The sequence below is a fragment of the Schistocerca piceifrons genome, chromosome 8 (genome assembly GCF_021461385.2).
Source record: "Schistocerca piceifrons isolate TAMUIC-IGC-003096 chromosome 8, iqSchPice1.1, whole genome shotgun sequence".
Lineage (NCBI taxonomy): Eukaryota > Metazoa > Arthropoda > Insecta > Orthoptera > Acrididae > Schistocerca > Schistocerca piceifrons.
The window spans coordinates 391,415,935-391,434,857 of record NC_060145.1 but is presented as its reverse complement, the minus strand read 5'-3'; the positions used below and the strand labels follow the sequence as shown (position 1 = coordinate 391,434,857).

The window sequence follows — 18,923 nt, the reverse complement described above, 5'->3', positions numbered from 1 at the left end:
CTACCTCGTGCTGGTGCAACGGTAACGCAACCAGGAAAGCAGCCGAAAGAAAACCGTCTTGCGCAGGAGCCGCTGTGCGGGGAGTCCATGCCAGTAACCTGGAGTACGGGAAGCACCGAATACAGCTTCAGCCCAAACGAAACAGTGGCTGAGTGTGCGATCCGGTCTTGACCGACTTTACGTCAAACAATAGGCGCACCGTTTAAATGCTTAAGACTCGGAACGTTGCTCAGAACTGATAAGATACACTAGAGGAAAATGACGAAAATTTTAACAAATGTTACCTAAGTGGTTTCCCGAAGCTTGGAAATACTTAAAGAACCTCAAAATCACAGAATAAGTTGCTGCTAGAATAAAAACTTCATTGACTAACCAGTTCGAGCACAGATTCACGTCTTATAGTTACCTACGTTAAGTTCATTGCCTTGATTTTTCATAGACCTGATGATGCTATGCGTGAACGACCTCAGTTATCAGTTAAGTTTTTTATATAAGTAGCAGCTCATCCTGCTGATCATGGCGTTCTTGAAAGACTAACGTTTTGTTCACACACTGCCTGTACAGTGTGTATTATAATAATGGCAACGTTAAACACCTGTGTAAAGACTCTTTTGGACAATAATTTCATTTTCATGTCCAGCAATTTCGACGTGATCGACGTGAAGACACAGTTGAAAATTAATTGAAAAGATATGTTATTAGTGAAAATACTACTCTTTTACCATTTAAGTTACGAGTTAAGCTTTATTAACAGATTGCTATTGCGTTTACCCATCCTCAATGTTGCCTAACGACCTTCCGTGTTATTTTCCTTTGTAGTACTACCGCCTCTCCTCATCTTAAGACAAATCGCCTCGTGCTTGAGATGTAAGTTCATTTATTAGTTATGTGACCCTTAACGCAATGACAAGTTTCTGTATAATAGTAAACTTTTTATTACAGGTAGTTCACTCCATTTTTCCCTCCCCCAATAAGACATTTGTGACTTATTTCAGTTTTATTGTAAATACGATGGTTGAAGTGGAAGTTAATGCGTTAACCACATTACTGTTTCTTAACGTAGTGACGAGTTGCCACGCAACGTCTGCCACTTTATAGTATCTAGTTTGCTCTGCATTTCACATTTCTGTAATACATTTTTTTCTAGTGCGTTTTAATTTGTTTAATTTACACTACGTTAGCTCTGTTCTGAAACATTTATTATTTTCCTTTATGCTGAATCACACTTGATAACACCATGGCTGCCGAAATAAAGCTTGTGTAAACTAAAAGTGAAACCGGGCTGAAATTCTATTCAAAATTGTTTCATTGTCTTGTGTAGCCACCTCTAATGACAACTGCTGTAACCCTGCATAAAAACGATGAGAGTCGCCGGACCTCACCTTGCAAGTTAGTATCCCAGAAGACATCTTTCTGTTGTCATAAAAGGTGAAGGAATGTTGTTGACAAGACTGATCGTGCGATATGCTGCCCCATAGTGCCCCACATGTGCTCAACAGTGGACAGCTGAGGAAACTCTAGGAGTACCTGCTAGGAGACTGTAAAAACACATTTTCTCAAATTTGAGGAAATACGCGTTTATAAAGCCCGCCCAGCTAACCGCGCGGTCTAACGCGCTGCTTCCCGAGCGGGAAGGCGTACCGGTCCCTGGCACGAATCCACCAGGCGGATTAGTGTCGAGGTCCGGTGTGCCGGCCAGTCTGTGGATGGTTTTGAAGGCGGTTTTCCATCTGCCTCGGCGAATGCGGGCTGGTTCCCCTTATTCCGCCTCAGTCAGTGAGTGCTGCGCAAACACTGTCTCCACGTACACGTAAACCATAATTACTCTAATACACAAACATTTGGCGTTACACTCGTCTGGTATGAGACGTTCGCGAGAGAGGTAATAAAATCGCCGCTAAGCCAGACAAGTCATCCGACTAGATACTTAGTGCTAGCCACAGCGGGTCGCCGATTCAGTACAAATTTGTTCGTCTTGATAGCAATGTAAAACAATTAGACAATCGGTTTAATTTGTCGAAGAAGAGTCTTCAGACCATATTCCGCAATGTAACTGGTATAAAGCACATCGTGAGAAGTAACCAGTAGGAGTATTTCACAAACTATGTCTCGTTCTGGCTGTCTATCACGATGTTAATGCAGTGATTACGTTTTGAACGCCTTTATACTTACCTGTTTGCGGTTACACTGATTTTTTTACTTCTAACGATGTTCTTTAGATACCAACTGCATTAGGAATTATAATTTGAAGGTAAATGTTCAGCTAATGATGATTTTAGTTTGTGGGGCGCTCAACAGCGTGGGTTTCAGCACCCGAACAAATTCTCAGTTTTTACACATACCAATCTCGCCATGTTCCTGAATGATGAAGTAATGATGAGGACACACAAACATCCAGATCCCAGACGGAGAAAATTCCCGGCGCGATCGAGAATCGAACGTGGAACACAATTGTTCAGCTACTGAAACCGGTTATCTAAGCTTCTTTACACTGCAATCAATAAATTTATAGAGAACGATAAATTTAGATTTATCGATCGGAAGCATAGTGACCCACTTTCTATTGATATGTAATATAACTATTTCTTATAGCACTTATGAAATAATTTATATCATTCGCCATGTTAGGCTCGTTCATAAATGACGTTAGTGTTGAGACAAGTGTAGCAGAAGGTTTTTTGATTGATTTTAAATAATGTAGAGGAACAGATAAGGTCCTACATTAAGGCGGACACTGTGTTACTGATGAAAAGCCCTAGGAGACCCGCTACAAATGTGTGGGAACACACCCAACACCTGTCTTCCCCAGAGATTCGCTTGCACCACTCTAGTAGCTTTCTCCAGGAAAGTGGCGTCTTTCCCTGACTGATTTGCTCCGCGTATGCCTCATAGTTTCGCGTAGCGCTATGAAGACCCAGAGTTCCAAGTATCTGTTCCGTTTACTTTCTCAATCGACTCTGTGGCCGGCCCATGTCCTCATGTGAGATCTCATAGTCTATGGTAGGCTGAAAATTTCGTACACGTCCACCTACAGATTAATCGACAGGTAGTATAATATTCGAATCGAACGACACAAACTTTCTTTTTTTCAGTGTAGAAAGAATACAGGCGAGAACCTGTATCCCGTTCACAATGAAATAGAAAACTGCCCAAGGCAGGATTCGAACCTGGGACCCTAGCAGCAGCGCAGTTCCGGACTGAAGCGCCTAGAACTGCTCGGTCACAGCGGCCGGCGGTAAACAGCTGATACCTCGTTTAGTGACTAAGTGCCACAAGTGTCGTTTCAATAAATATATATAAAGGGGTAAGTTGTTAGCAAAAACCTCATGCTCGTTTGTTCAAAGTCTTAAATCTGTGGAAGTTCTTCGCCAGTTCCTGTGAAATTTTGACACAACGTTACATTCGAATAGTGAGTGTTTTTATATACCTACTGGAGCATAATATGGTTCAAATGGCTCTGAGCACTATGGGACTTAACATCTGTGGTCATCAGTCCCCTAGAACTTAGAACTACTTAAACCTAGCTAACCTAAGGACATCACACACATCCATGCCCGAGGTAGGATTCGAACCTGCGACCGTAGCAGTCGCGCGGTTCCGGACGGAGCGCCTAGAACCGCTAGACCACCGCGGCCCACGAGCATAAGATGGTCTGTAAATACATACATACATAGTAAATAAAAATGAATATATATATGCGTATTCGAATGCAACAACGTTGTCCCAAAATTTCAAAGGAATCGATGAAGAATTTTCTGAGATTTAAGATTTTGAACGAACGAACATTTCCTTCTATACAAAAAAAATAAGTGTTCTTTTGTTCAAAATCGGAAATCTCCGAAAGTTATTCACAGATTGCTTTAAAACTTCGACACAATGTTGCATTGGAATACGAGCGTGTTTCTGTATACCTATTTTTAATATATGTTACATATAAATAAATATGTAATATCTAAAGGGTAAACATTATTACCAAAACTCTCAAATAGTACTCTACTGATTTACTTCAGGTTTTTACACATTAGTGCAATAAAAGTTTGGATACGTATAGGCAATACATTTTGATATGTAACATATAAGTACACTGAAGCGCCAAAGAAACTGATATAGGCATGCGTATTCAAACAAAGAAATATGTAAACAGGCAGAATACGGCGCTGCAGGATGTCTGGCGCAGTTGTTAGATCGGTTACTGCTGTTGCAATGGCAGGTAATGAAGATTTAAGTGAGTTTCAGCGTGGTGATATATTCGGCGCACGAGCGATGGGACACAGCATCTCCGAGGTAGCGATGAAGTCGGGATTGTCCCGTATGACCATTTCACGAGTTTACCGTGAATATCAGGAATCCGGTAAAACATCAAGTCTCCGACATCGCTGCGGCCGGAAAAAAATGCTGCAACAACGGGACCAAAGACGGCTGAAAAGAATCGTCCAACGCGACAGAAGTGCAACACTTCCGCAAATTGCTGCAGATTTCAGTGTTCGGCCATCAACAAGAGCCAGCGTGCGAACCATTCAACGAAATATCATCGATACGGGATTCCGCAGCCGAAGGGGACACTCGTGTATCCTTGATGACTGCACGACACAAAACTTTACGCCTCGCCTGCGCCCGTCAACACCGACACTGGACTGTTGATGACTGGAAACATGTTGCCTGGTCGGACGAGTCTCGTTTCAAATTGTTTCTAGAAGATGGCGTGTACGGGTACGGAGACAACCTCATGAATCCATGGACCCTGCATGTCAGCAGGGACTGTTAAAGCTGGTGGAGGCTTTGTAATGGCATAGGGCGTGTGCAGTTGGAGTGATATGGGACCCCTAATACGTCTAGATACTACCCTGCTAGGCGAACATACTTAAGAATTCTGTCTGATCACCTGCATCTGTTCATCTCCATTGTGAATTCCGAAGGACTTGGGCAATTTGAGCAGGACAGTACGACACCACACACGTCCAGAATTACTACAGAATGGCTCCAGGAACACTCTTTGAGTTTAAACACATCCGATGACCACCAAACTCACCAGGCATGTCTATTATTGAGCATACCTGGGATGCCCTCCAACGTGCTGTTCAGAAGAGATCTCCACTCCCTCGTTCTCTTGCGGATTTATGGACAGCCCTGCTGGATTCATGATGTCAGTTCCCTCCTGAACTACTTCAGGCGTTAGTTGAGTCCATGCCACGTCGTGTTACGGCACTACTTCGTGCTCGCGGGGGCCCTACACGATATTAGGCAGGTGTACCAGTTTCTTTGGCTGTTCGGTGTATATAGGATGTTCAAAATTTACTGTCCAAGCTAACAGAGATGAGAACAAGACAGAAACATATTTCGTAAAGCAACCACGTGACTGAAACGCATGTTGTGGGAGTACTGTATATGCAGGAGGTTATTGTTTACGATTTAGAATAAGACGATGTTAAGTGTTTTTCATTACTTCATTATTCTGATCACTATTACATTGCAATAAATGTTGAAAACGATCATCATTAACTTCAGTGCAGAGCAGGTATGGCCGTAGCAGGGAGTGACGTGTTCACTGGAAAATGTGTGGTGTGTTCCATATTTGTGTGGCTGCTGCAAGATTCTTGCAACCAGTTCGGCTTCCGAGTCAACAGAGGTAGAATATACTTCGGCTTTCATGTAGCCCCGTCCTCGTCCGATAGACCAGTTGCCAAGAGAATAGGTTATTAGTGCTCGAACTGGTTCTGCAAAGTGCGCTGGGGCCCCATCATACTGAAACTACCTCCTCTTCTTTCGACTATTGCCTTCAGCCGCACCGTAAACAAAATTCATGTCTCGCAATTTCCTCATGTTTTCTGTGGCAATGCAACTGTCATGCAAGCATTAGTGTTACCCACTGTTTACTGACAATGTCTAAGAGCATGACATCACAACATATAACGTATCTCAAATTAGCATTTGATGTAGCAATGTTAGACACATTGACTTTTATCTGCTCCATTCGTGTATTACCTACGCATGCTTAGTGCGCACGCTGTATGGGCTTCCGACACTTGACTCCTTTACAAAATGTATTTCTTTTTGTTGCCTGTATCATCCCAGTTATTTTGGGAACTGAATTTTTGAACACTCTGTATACAGGGCGAACATTAATAATAACGACAAATTGTAGGGACGGATTTCTGACTAGAAATGGAGGAAGAAAGGTCTTATGAACGTATGTTTGGGAATGGACGGTGTGCGTGCAACGACAGTAAATCGTTACGAAAGACAGTAGAGAGCTGCATCCCATCCACGTCATAATAGATCTTCAAAGTGGCCTCCATGGGGTGCGATGTAGGCGTTCACATTTCGCGTCATAGATTGTAGCACTCTTTCGCACGTTCCGGCCTCTCTCCTAATAACATCACAGGCGTCGTGAACATGCTGCTGAAGAGTCTTCACCTCAGGAATTGGCTCACCATACACAACGCTATTCAGATGCCCCCAGAGGGAAAATCCAGGGTGTTTAAGTCCGACGATGTAGCAGGCCATGCTACGGGGCCTCCGAGTCCTATCCAACGTCAGGGGAAGATGTTGAGGTGTCGGTGAGCTGTAATGCGGAAGTGGGGTGTTGCTCCGTCAAACAAAACCCACGCAACCAGCCGTATTGCCAAAGGCACATTCTCAAGCAGCCCAGACAAAATATTTCGCAGTAAGTCCAGGTACGTTTCTTGGTCGAGGCGTTCTGGAATAATAACCAGTCCAAGCAAGTGGTCGCCAAGAATCTCTGCCTACACTTTGATGCTGAACCGATGCTGATGAGACACCTCAGCCATTTCCCGAGGATTTTCTGTAGCCCATGGATGACGATTATACACACTGATGATGCCAGTTCTGGTAAAGGTTGCTTCGTCGGTAAAGAGGGCTGATGACAGTAATCCCGTAATTGTGATGACCTGGTACAAAAATCATCAACAAAATCCTTATCGCAGAGGGACATCCGCTACTGATAATCTTTAAACTCGTTGCAGGTGATACGGAAGTAGCAGTTGTCATGCAGAATATACATAATCGTACTTTGGCTTACACCATGTTGACGGGCCTCTTGCTTGGAGCTTGTACTAGGGTTCGTCGCAATATCCTGTAGAACCTGGCCCTCCAGATCTGGTGTAAGCAGAGTCTGCCGCCTCCCCGCACGTTCGTCTCACTCAAAAGCCCCATGATTACACAAACGCCCAAAAAGGGCTTGAAATATTGTGTGATGTGGTTGGTGTCTGTGATGGTACGTGTTTTGGTGTAGCCGTGCTGTCTCTCGACCGTTTCCATCTGCTTGATCGTACACAAGCACCATCTCGGCTTGTTCCCGACATGAAAACCTGAACATTCTGCTGCTTACAGTACGCTGCGTCAATCACACAGCCTACAACACACAAGGAACACACGGCACTTGGTCAGACGAACTTTCATTCGTCAGCGGCAACTACTATGGCGTCAATGTATCTCTGGTCGCATTTTCGTAGGACCTTTTATTTTCCTCCATCTCTCCAGTTTCTCGGTTATATTAATGTCCACCTTGCATATACAAAATTTATAATAGTGAACCGTTGTTAGCAAACAGGAAAGCTGAATTCATGGCTCATCGGCTTATGATTAAAATACTTCTACAGAATCTGAATTTGCAATAACAATAAAAAAAGCCTCGAGGTCAGAGAGAGACGGGAAGAGGAGATGGACAGTGCGGTGTTAGGAAATGGGCACAGAAAGCAGAGAGGACGATATGAACAGAGAGAGGGGACAGGAGGACGTGGAGAGAGACGGAGGAGAAGATGGGCATAGAAAGGAGTGAACACAGAGAAGGAGAGAAAGGTCGCAGCAAGAGATGGAGAGACAGGCTGGACGAGAAGACGAATGGAGAGAGGGAGAGCAGCTGATAGACAGAGACAGGGGGATGAAGGAGGAGATGAAAAAAGAAAGAGGGATGAGTAGATGACAGCGGCAGGAGGGAGAAGGAGATTAGGACACACATTCAATTCCCATACATATTAGAAACGTGTGCTTTCTCTCTTCTTCTCTTTCCATTTAACCGGACTAAGTCATAGCAACGGGTGGCGTGAACACCTACTTGTCAGGATTTGCAACTATTCTTCTTCAATTGCTCCTTGAATGCTGTTTCTCATAAACAACTAGAGTCTTTTCCAATCGAATTTTTACTTATATTATCGTTTTTAACTGAACGACAGTAGGATTTCAGTTGCAAAACACGGGTAATACTTATTCGTATCTACAAGGAAAACAGTCTTTCAGTACTAAGGCCTGAGGAAAGATTCTGAAAACGAATTCGTGAAAATGTGCGCTTTCCGCATTCCGCCTCTGATACTTCTAAGCCTCTGTTGTAGTATCACTCTGATAGTACAACATCAGTCGAAAGTATCATGTAAGATAGGCTCAAATGGCTCTGAGCATTATGGGACTTAACATCTGTGGTCATCAGTCCCCTAGAACTTAGAACTACTTAAACCTAACTAAACTAAGGACATCACACTCATCCATGCCCGAGGCAGGCTTCGAACCTGCGACCGTAGCGGTCACGCGGTTCCAGACTGAAGCGCCTAGAACCGCAAGGCCACACCGGCCGGCTATCACGTAAGAGATCCATGCTACGTCTATTCGGTACACTCATTCAAGGGATCATTACTTACGCAATACAATATTAGCCACCGAAAACATGCCAGACGTAACAGTTCTCTAGAACAGAGGTAGCGGAAATATTTATCTACATCTACTTCTGTACTCTGCGAACCACTGAGCAATTCTTATTAGAAAGTACTTTCAATTGTACCGGTTATTAGGTCTTCTTACCGTTCAGTTTGCGTATGGATTGTGGGAAAAATGATTACTTGAGCGCGCTGTAACTACAGGAGTTGAATCCTATCTTCGCGATTCCAGAGGGAGTGATATTTACGGGGCTGTAGTTTACCCACAGATACGTCGAGCTCTTTTCAAATAGGCTTTCAAGGATTAGTTTTCGCCTACCTGCAAGCTATAACACGGCGAACAACATACTTAAATTATTCATACCAGAACTAATTACTAAATCGATACTTCCTTTGAGTATTTTTCATGCCCTAATGTGTCCATTCCTATTTCTATTTGGTTATGTACTTTATATTTAGTTAAGAATCAAGACGACGTAAATATCCACCTTTCATAATTTTTCTGATGCAGAATTACTTTCTATATGATATTCTAGAAAGCTCGCCTTATTGTCACTTCGAGGGATCGGGTATTATTATTTACATACATCAGAAATTATATATATTTCAGAATCCACAACACACAAAGACAACAAAAATATGTTAACGATGAAATTTTTGCAGCAATGAATATATAATTAAAATATTAAATAATATCGTTTTTTAAAACATTTATTTTCACATCAAAATGTAATTTAGTCTAAATTGGAACTACGTCCGATTAATCTTTTCGATTTTACACTGACAGACCTTTTATAAGATAACAGTTTTCAATTGTAACTTAATTGAAGTAATTGTCTGAATAATGATGGATAGGAAATCTGGTTGTTAACATTTTATAAAGCAGTGGTTCTTAATCTTTCTGAAGTAGTCATATATTAGTAACCCCCCCCCCTTCTCACTCAGCAACATTAACGGTTTTGAAAACTTTGATTTTTAAAACAAAGGTAGACAAATTATATTTAGTTTTATAGATTTTTATTAAATCATGAACTAATGAATCACTTTATTTATGGAACAATGATGCAATCCTCTGTGCTTCACAAGAGCTATGTACAACTGCTTCTCAGAAAAGAAATATAACGATGCACATTGAGGGTAGACACTTCTTACAACACATGCTTCCTCTGCACCATTCCTCACTGTACTGACAATTGTTTCACCACACCCTACAACACCATTTAAAATCTACCAAGTTAAAATGTGGTAGATTGTAAATCACTTGATTGCTGAACACTAATAATAATAATAATATGATAGTAATAACAGCAATAAAGTGTAGGTCTTAAAGCAGTGTAGTAGCCATTACATATTATTGTTGAACTGAATTATCCGTCATTTCACTTATTGCGAATAATAAGCAATTTCTGGTCTACTGCGGGCGTTTTCATGAGATATTTAAACATATGTGATACATATGTCTCACTTTTACTGTCACAGATACATGGTGGGAAGTATTTGTGTAGCATGTGGACTATGTAAAGAACACGATGTTCATACATTCGTTTCACAAGCTTTAACATCGACCGCCTCGTGTCACACGTTAATGCTAGTAATTGGGAAAAGAATTTAATTATTGATAACTTAGGTAATGACTATTACAGCCTTACGAAATAGCCGGCCGGGGTGGTCGAGCGGTTCTAGGCGCTATAGTCTGGAACCGCGCGACCGCTACGGTCGCAGTTTCCAATCCTGCCTCGGGCATGGATGTGTGTGATGTCCTTAAGTTAGCTAGGTTTAAGTAGTTCTAAGTTCTAGGGGACTGATGACCTCAGAAGTTAAGTCCCATAGTGCTCAGAGCCATTTGAACCATCTGAACCTTACGAAATATTGATAATAGCAACTATGTTTTAAAAATATATTCGTTCCGTGACTGAAACACAATGGAATCGCTTTCTTTTTTAGCACTCAGAACATTACATTTTATCCGTCAGGGGGTAATTACCCACAGGTAGACGACACCAAACGGGACCCTAGCCATGGTGTATTACTGTAATAACCAAGTACCATTTATTTTGGGTGGCATCCGTTACGGAAAATGGACTTCTGCGAGCTTCGCTGAGATTTCACACTGTCAGACTGCAGTACACGATGTATTTGAAAAACGCTTTTATTCACAAATGTCTTGATCGAAATTTAACTTAACTGTTTTCGCGTCTAGTGAGTCATCGTCAGAACCAATATTTTGTCACGAAAATTACACAGCTCCTCACATAACGAGTCCGCCCCGATAGCTGAGTGGACAGCGCGGCGGTCGGTTACGCCAAGGGGCCCGGGTTCGATTCCCGGTTGGGTCGGAGGTTTTGTGCACTCAGGGACTGGGTGTTGTGTTGTCCTCAATATCATTTTATCATCATCAGTGGAAGGCAACGGGAAACCACCACTGGAATCACTTCCATAGACGCTCATGGGGTGGACCTCTCTGACGAGGCTTCCCACATGACCAGACCTGCCGTAAGGCAGAACACAAAGTTTTTTCACATGACACTCATCATAGTCACTTAAGACAAAAAACACGATGACTTGCGTGGTACCTGTTACAGTTTCGATGCGAGATTATGTAATTTTTGCTTGATTACTTCATCTCTGCTATAATATTTGCCGTCGAAGTGCTTGTTTTATCACTAGCTTTTGTTAATCTACATTCTCTTCTCCGGATACGCAAGCAGGCAGTACGGAAATTTGGTTACAGTCACAACTGAAAATATTTCTGTACTGTTGGTTGGACTGTCGATGCTGTGCTTATTATTTGTAACCACTGCACGACGGTAAATAATTATTAATGAAAAAGTTAAATTAAGACGTTTTCAGTTGTGTACAAATTTTTAGTTTGAACCTACGGTTGCAATCAATTTGCTGTTTGAGCTTTTTGTAATAGATTATTCTTTGTAGTGTTCAACAACACGGATGGTAACACAGACGACCTACGCTGCTGAGAAAAGAGGTATTGGTTAGTTATCCTCGCATGCGAGCGATAATTAAGTAAGAACGGAATTGGAACGTATTCTTCGGAACAACAGCTACCAATTGTCGAACTAGGAAGATTTTTAGTGTTTATGAAAATGCTATCATTACTCATTTAGAGATAATAGAACAATTAGCAGGACGTTACACTTGACGTGTTGCTTTCGTAGCAATTGATTCTGATGACTCAGAGTGGTTAACTGTTTTAAATCCACAAAATTGCAATCAAGACATTTGTTTTTTTGTAAACTGTGTTGCACAACTTCAGAGCATTTAAAGAACACCATCACGAAACCACCAAAAGCTGCTGTAATGTGTCACCGGCTTCAGGTAAATCTTCGTGTCCGATTAACACTACATCTGGTAAAAGTACACAATTATTATCAGTGCTTCATCTATCACTTATACTTGCATCCAATATCTATTTTTCTATTAGTCATTAAATACACCGTCTCCGTTACATATTTTTCTATTAGCCACTAAGTTCACAATTTGGCAGTTCATTGGCCTCCTCAGAGAGCTCTCTCACAAAATTCCTATCACATACTCTATAGCTTGCATCACTGCATAGGAGACAGAAGCTGCAACTATAATTATGTACCTGGCTCCAAGGAACCTTCCTTTAACCTCCTCAGTCCTTATGTAGCATATATACCACGTCCAATTTTTTCTAGTTATGTAATTATGGGAACGAACTCAACTCGACGTGTCTTGATTGTAGCATGTAGTTTACACCATGAGTTTTCAGTGGACCACTTGTCTTTGAACTCTGCATGTGCCTGATATGTAATAGCTTCTGATTATTTCTATTTGTTCCTAGTAATTTTGAACTACAATGTGTTTAGAACATGATACAGGATGGTAATATATCCTACATCATGGAATAAGTGATAGTGTATATCATCGCAACTATACAGCGACATAACGTTTTTGGTGTAGCGCTAGGACTACTTCGACATCGACCTAGAGCGTTCGTTAAAACAGTTCCCAGACTCATTTTATTCCTGGCGTATAAGCGACGGTAGCGCAATGTCTACGGAGGCAGCTTCAACTAATAGCCGGCTTCGGTGGACGAGCGGTTCTAGGCGCTTCAGTCCGGAACCGCGCGACCGCTACGGTCGCAGGTTCCAATCCTGCCTCGGGCATGGATGTGTGTGATGTCTTTAGGTTAGTTTGGTTTAAGTAGTTCTAAGTTCTAGGGGACTGATGACCTCAGAAGTTAAGTCCCATAGTGCTAACAGCCATTTGAACCATTTTTCAACTAACGACCATAAACAATGGATATGCGGTCGAGCAGTCAGCTGTGAGCTGGCAGTGTTAAGTAGTGGCCATGAGGGCGTAGTGTGTCGTCAGTTTTGGGTCACAAATCGTAATAGAGCAACGAACTGAACATCTCTAAATCAAGTCTTTATGACATTCTCCAGAACGTTTTGAAAATGAGAAAACTATGAGCAATGTTTTTTCAGCACACTTTGACTGCAGAACAAAAACTACTGGTAAACGCTTGCCGCGATTTGACTGAAACGACAAACGGGGACAGTTTTTTTCTGGAAAAAATAATCACCTGTGGTGAGACTTTGTTTTATGAATACGAACATAACACAAAGCGGCAAAGTGCATCGGTCTCTGGTGATTCGCCAAGATCGAAGAAGGTGTGAATGTGACGTACGAGTTGAGCAACATCCAAAAGAAGAACTTTTTTGATAGTTACACGTGGGTGTGTGAACGTTCTGCGCGCTGTACTCATGCGGGGTTGACTGTGTAGAACAGCTGAAGCATTAAAACCGCCATCTTAACTTCTCTCCATTTTTTATTAATCCAGTCTCGAAAATTTTTGGCCTAACGCAGTATACTTTCTCACTCTACTGGCATTTTCATAAGTTTTAGGAGATATAATGTTGAATTTTTTGAGTGTAGGACATATTTCAGTTATTTTATAACATAAACACTATTAACTTTGAAAATGTGGTGAATCACTTCATTTCTTAAAATCAGTATTTCAATCCTATTTTGTCCAAAACAAAGCTCTGACAGCGAATATAAACTATTCGTTAATAAAATCTGAGCTCAGGACTGAGGATGTTATCCTGATGTAAAGGTATCCGTGACTTGAAAATTGTCGCTTGACCGATATAGGTCGTCGATAAATAAATACACGCTACAGCAGCTTTTGATTATTCACGATATCAGTCTTTTCAAGACATGCATTCGTATTATAAAAATGGATGCGTGTGTGTGTGTGTGTGTGTGTGTGTGTGTGTGTGTGTGTGTGTGTTACATACACATCTCCTCCTAAACTACTGGACCAAACTCAACCAAATGTGGCACACATATCCCATGCTGTCAGGCAACAATCGCTAAGAGGGTAGGGACTGCCTACCTATTAAACTACAGGAGATATGGCGTCATAAACACTGAAGTGCGTGAAAAACTACTGTATCATGCACGGCGTTTAATTTGTTACTTCGGTGCTACTAACTCCGTTCGCAATACATTTCGCTTACAGTATCCACATATGCCACTAAATGCACGTACACAATTATATCATCGTACCACGCATAGTTCACGAGATACAACGTCATAAAGAGGACACGTGACGTCATAAACAGTGAGATGCGTGAAAAACTGCACATCATGTGTGAAGTTTTAATACACTTACGGCCTATTCTTCAACAATAAGACACTGCTGCAGTCGAATCAACTTAAGGAAATGCCTGACACCTAGCAGCGCTTTTGGCAGATTTCAACTGCTAAGTGCAAATGGCTGTAGGCGAAAACAATAGCCACCTATAGAGCTTCAAAAGCCTCTAAGCACTATGGGACTCAACATCTCAGGTCATCAGTCCCCTGGACTTAGAACTACTTAAACCTAACTAACCTAAGGACATCACACACATCCATGTCCGAGACAAGACTCGTACCTGCGCCCGAAGCAGGCGCGCGGTTCCTGACTGAAGCGCCTAGATCCGCTCGCCCACCTCGGCCGGCTCTATGGAGCTATCAGGAGGTGTTGCCATAGAAACGTTTACAAAATCGCGTTGTAGACGTGCGAAGCAGCAGCGCCCAGCGTACAGAAACTGCAGTGATCGTCTCACACCGAGTCTACTGCATAACTTCAAAGCTGTTTTCACGAATTCATGTAAATGAATTTTTTCCCATATTTCACAAGAAACACAGTTTATTTTTTGTTTTCGTTTCTAATAGAAAATTAGCAAAATGAATGCGCGGGCGATGCGGGGTTTGCCAGCTAATTTGTGTATAAAAGAGCGTTTGGTGTGCTTCACTCCTGAGTGTATGACTGATTCGAAATGTACCACCCTAGATCAGTGGCCGTCAAACTGCAGCTCGCGGCCCACTTGCGGCTCCAATCAACTATTCGAAACGGCCGGTCATATTTTATGACAATATGTATCTCACAACTAACAGCAAAATCCAAAAATGTCAGCTAATGTTAAGAACTTTTTAAATAGTGTAGTTTTCCTGCTCAGTAACATAGAGAATTGCTTACAGAGAAAGCAGTATTTTAAGATACGCTTAATTTTAACTGACATTGGTGATTTGGGCCGCGAGCTAAGTAGTGTTAGCCACTTATCTCGGAGACAGTGGGGTAGGTAGTGCGACCACTGCTTGGTTAGAGGATGAGAAAGGCGGGGGGGATGTTTCTGCCTTCCAGGGCTGACAACTCATTGGTGTATGTGCCTCGTACCGATCAGCTGCTATGGTATAAATTTCAAATGAAAGTAACATGGATACGGGAATGCGCGTTATAGAGAACACCATCTTCAAATACGATACATATTTGTAGCAAGGTATATAAAATTAAATTAAAGCAGTTGTAATATAATGCAGCGAGTAGAATAAAAATGATAATCAAAAAATTTAGTAAAACTTGTGATCGTATCTCATATTGCATAATGCATTTGAAATGAGTACAATTACTGTTCCTAACACTTTGACAGCCAATCCCGTCAATAGGCGCAATGCGAAAATTTCGGTAGATTGCCGATCCCGACATGTGACGGTGTACAGTTTCTTCCGCTGTTAAACATGAAACCACGTATGTTTACGGGCTCGATGCGTTGCGAGGGACATGAAGTTGCTAAAACAGCCATTTGTTGCATGAAGCTGAGCTGCTGGAAGGTGGGTCTACTCGTTCAGTGCGTAAAGCGACGATAGACATGGCTGCACATTTTCTTGGGAAGGGTGAAATTTTGAGTGAATTGGGGCGACAATTTGTTGAGAATGACAATGGCGATATCGACGATTCAGATGATGATCCAGGCTTTGTACAGGAAGAATTGTGTCAAACCTCGAATATTTCGTAAAATTAAGTTGGAACGCTGTTTTCTTTTCTGGTGTTTCTTCGTTTTTTTGAACCACGAAACACTGTAAGAAAAGACACTACATACCAGCGCAGCAAGTGGAAAATAGTCGTGCGTAAAAATCCTTGTTTCACAGAGTTTCATACAAAAAAAGTATGCTATGTGAAAGAAAAGTGTAATTATATATGTACCCCAGAAAAAAAATACTTTCAGGAGTTCATAAAAGGTTATTATCACAGTTAAATTTTGGCGAGTAGAATTTTTTTAAAACGATAAATATGGCCGGCATCTGAGAAACTGTAAAAATTGAGGGGTCCCTAGCCAAAGTTTTATTTAGTTGTATTGTATTTTGTATGTTAACCAGGCTCCGTCCCCGCCGCAGCCGTAGTGGTCCACAACTCCACGACGACTACCGCAGTCCACTTCACCCCTCTGCTGCCCCACACCCAACCCAGGGTTATTGTGCGGTCCGGCCCCGAGTGGACCCCCCCCCCCCCCCCTAGGGAACGTCTCACTCCAGACGTGTGTAACCACCATGTTTGCGTGCTAGAGTATGGTGGTGTACGCGTACTTCGACAACTTGTTTGCGAAGCAATCGCCGACGTAGTGTTGCTGAGGCGGTGTAAAGGAAACCAGCCCACATTCGCCGAGGCAGATGGAAAACCGCCTAAAAACGATCCGCAGACTGGCCGGCTCACCGGACCTCGACACAAGTCCGTCGGTCGGATTCGTGCCGGGGACCAGGCGCTCCTTCTCGTTCCAGAAAGCCGTGAACAAGACAGCTCGGCTAACCGGGCGGGCTTTATTCAATTAATCATCGGTTCACACACAAAAACACTTCGTCAGGCAATTTACGCCTCTCATATTTGGTGGTGCTGAGGGTGGCAGCAATCTGAAGCTGAGAACAGTTAACGCCAAGCGTTCCGATCAGTACTCTTACGGCCAGTGTCCTTACTATAGCTAGTCTATTGGCGGCTCGTAACGCACTAATTCTTGTACACTACTCGCCATTAAAATTGCTACGCCACGAAGATGATGTGCTACAGACGCGAATTTTAACCGGCAGATAGAAGATAATGTGATATGCAAACGACAAGCTTTTCAGAGCATTCACACACGGTTGGCGTCGGTGGCGACTCCTACAACGTGCTGACACGAGGAAAGTTTCCAACCGATTTCTCATACACAAACACCAGTTGATCGGCGTTGCCTGGTGAAACGTTGTTGTGATGCCTCGCGTAAGGAAGAGAAATGCGTACCATCAGGTTTCCGACTCTGATAAAGGTCGGATTGTAGCATATCACGATTGCGGTTTATCGTATCGCGACATTGCTGCTCGCGTTGGTCGAGATCCAATGATTGTTAGCAGAATATGGAATCGGTGGGTTCAGGAGGGTAATAAGGAACGCCGTGCTGGATCCCATGGGCCTCGTATCACTAGCAGTCGAGATGACAGGCATCTTATTCGCATGGCTGTAACGGATCGTCAACAGATGGGGACGTTTGCAAGACAACAACCATCTGCACCAACAGTTCGACGACGTTTGCAGCAGCATGGACTATCAGCTCGGAGACCATGGCTGCGGTTATCCTTGACGCTGCATCACAGACAGGAGTGCCTGCGATGGTGTACTCAACGTCGAACCTGGGTGCACGAATGGCAAAACGTCATTTATTTGGATGAATCTAGGTTCTGTTTACAGCATCATGGTGGTCGCATCCGTGTTTGGCGACATCGCGGTGAACGCACATTGGAAGTGGGTATTCGTCATCGCCATACTGGCGTATCACCCGGCGTGATGGTATGGGGTACCATTGGTTACACGTCTCGGTCACCTCTTGTTTGCATTGACGGCATTTTGAACAATGGACGTTACATTTCAGATTTGTTACGACCCGTGCCTCTACCCTTCATTCGATCCCTGCGAAACCTTACATTTCAGCAGGATAATGCACGACCACTTGTTGCAGGTCTTGTACAGGCCTTTCTGGATACAGAAAATGGTCGACTGCTGCCCTGGCCAGCACATTCTCCAGATCTCTCACCAATTGAAAACGTCTGGTCAATGGTGGCCGAGCAACTGGCTCGTCACAATACACCAGTCACTACACTTGATGAACTGTGGTATCGTGTTGAAGCTGCATGGGCAGCTGTACCTGTACACGCCATCCAAGCTCTGTTTAACTCAATGCCCAGGCGTATCAAGGCCGTTATTACGGCCAGAGGTGGTTGTTCTGGGTACTGATTTCTGGGGATGTATGCACCCAAATTGCGTGAAAATGTAATCACATGTCAGTTCTAGTATAATATATTTGTTCAATGAACACCCGTTTATCATCTGCATTTCTTCTAGGTGTAGCAATTTTAATAGTGTAGTATACCAGTTAACAACAAAAAAAAGCACTCTGTCTTCAGGCCACGAGTGGCCTACCGGGACCATCCGACCGCCGTGTCATCCACAGTGGAGGATGCGGATAGGAGGGGCGTGGGGTCAGCACACTGCTCTCTCGGTCGTTATGATGGTATTCTTGACCGAAGCCGCTACTATTCGATCGAGTAGCTCCTCAAATGGCATAACGAGGCTAAGTGCACCCCGACAAATGGCAACAGCGCATGGCGGCCTGGATGGTCACCCATCCAAGTGCAGACCATGTCCGACAGCGCTTAGCTTCGGTGATTTCACGGGAACCGGTGTATCCACTGCGGTAAGGCCGTTGCCTCAGTTAATAACAAGATTGGTACATTTGCGGTCCGAGGTATGCGCCATAACGTCAGTATTGAAAAGTGGGACTACACTGACCTAGATCGTCGTGTTAGACCACATGCACTACAGCGCCGAGTATTTGGTACCCGCAGGAAACAGTGAGTGGAGCCGGCAGGCTTACCTTGAGCCTGCGTCGCGTGTAGTCTTGAGGAGCCTCGCAGCCTGTC

At 43.1% G+C, this 18,923-nt stretch overlaps 1 pseudogene; it reads right to left on the bottom strand.

Annotated features, from left to right (window-relative positions):
• Positions 1-18,593: 18,593 nt before the first annotated feature.
• LOC124712648 lies at positions 18,594-18,711 on the bottom strand (annotated as a pseudogene).
• Positions 18,712-18,923: the final 212 nt, after the last annotated feature.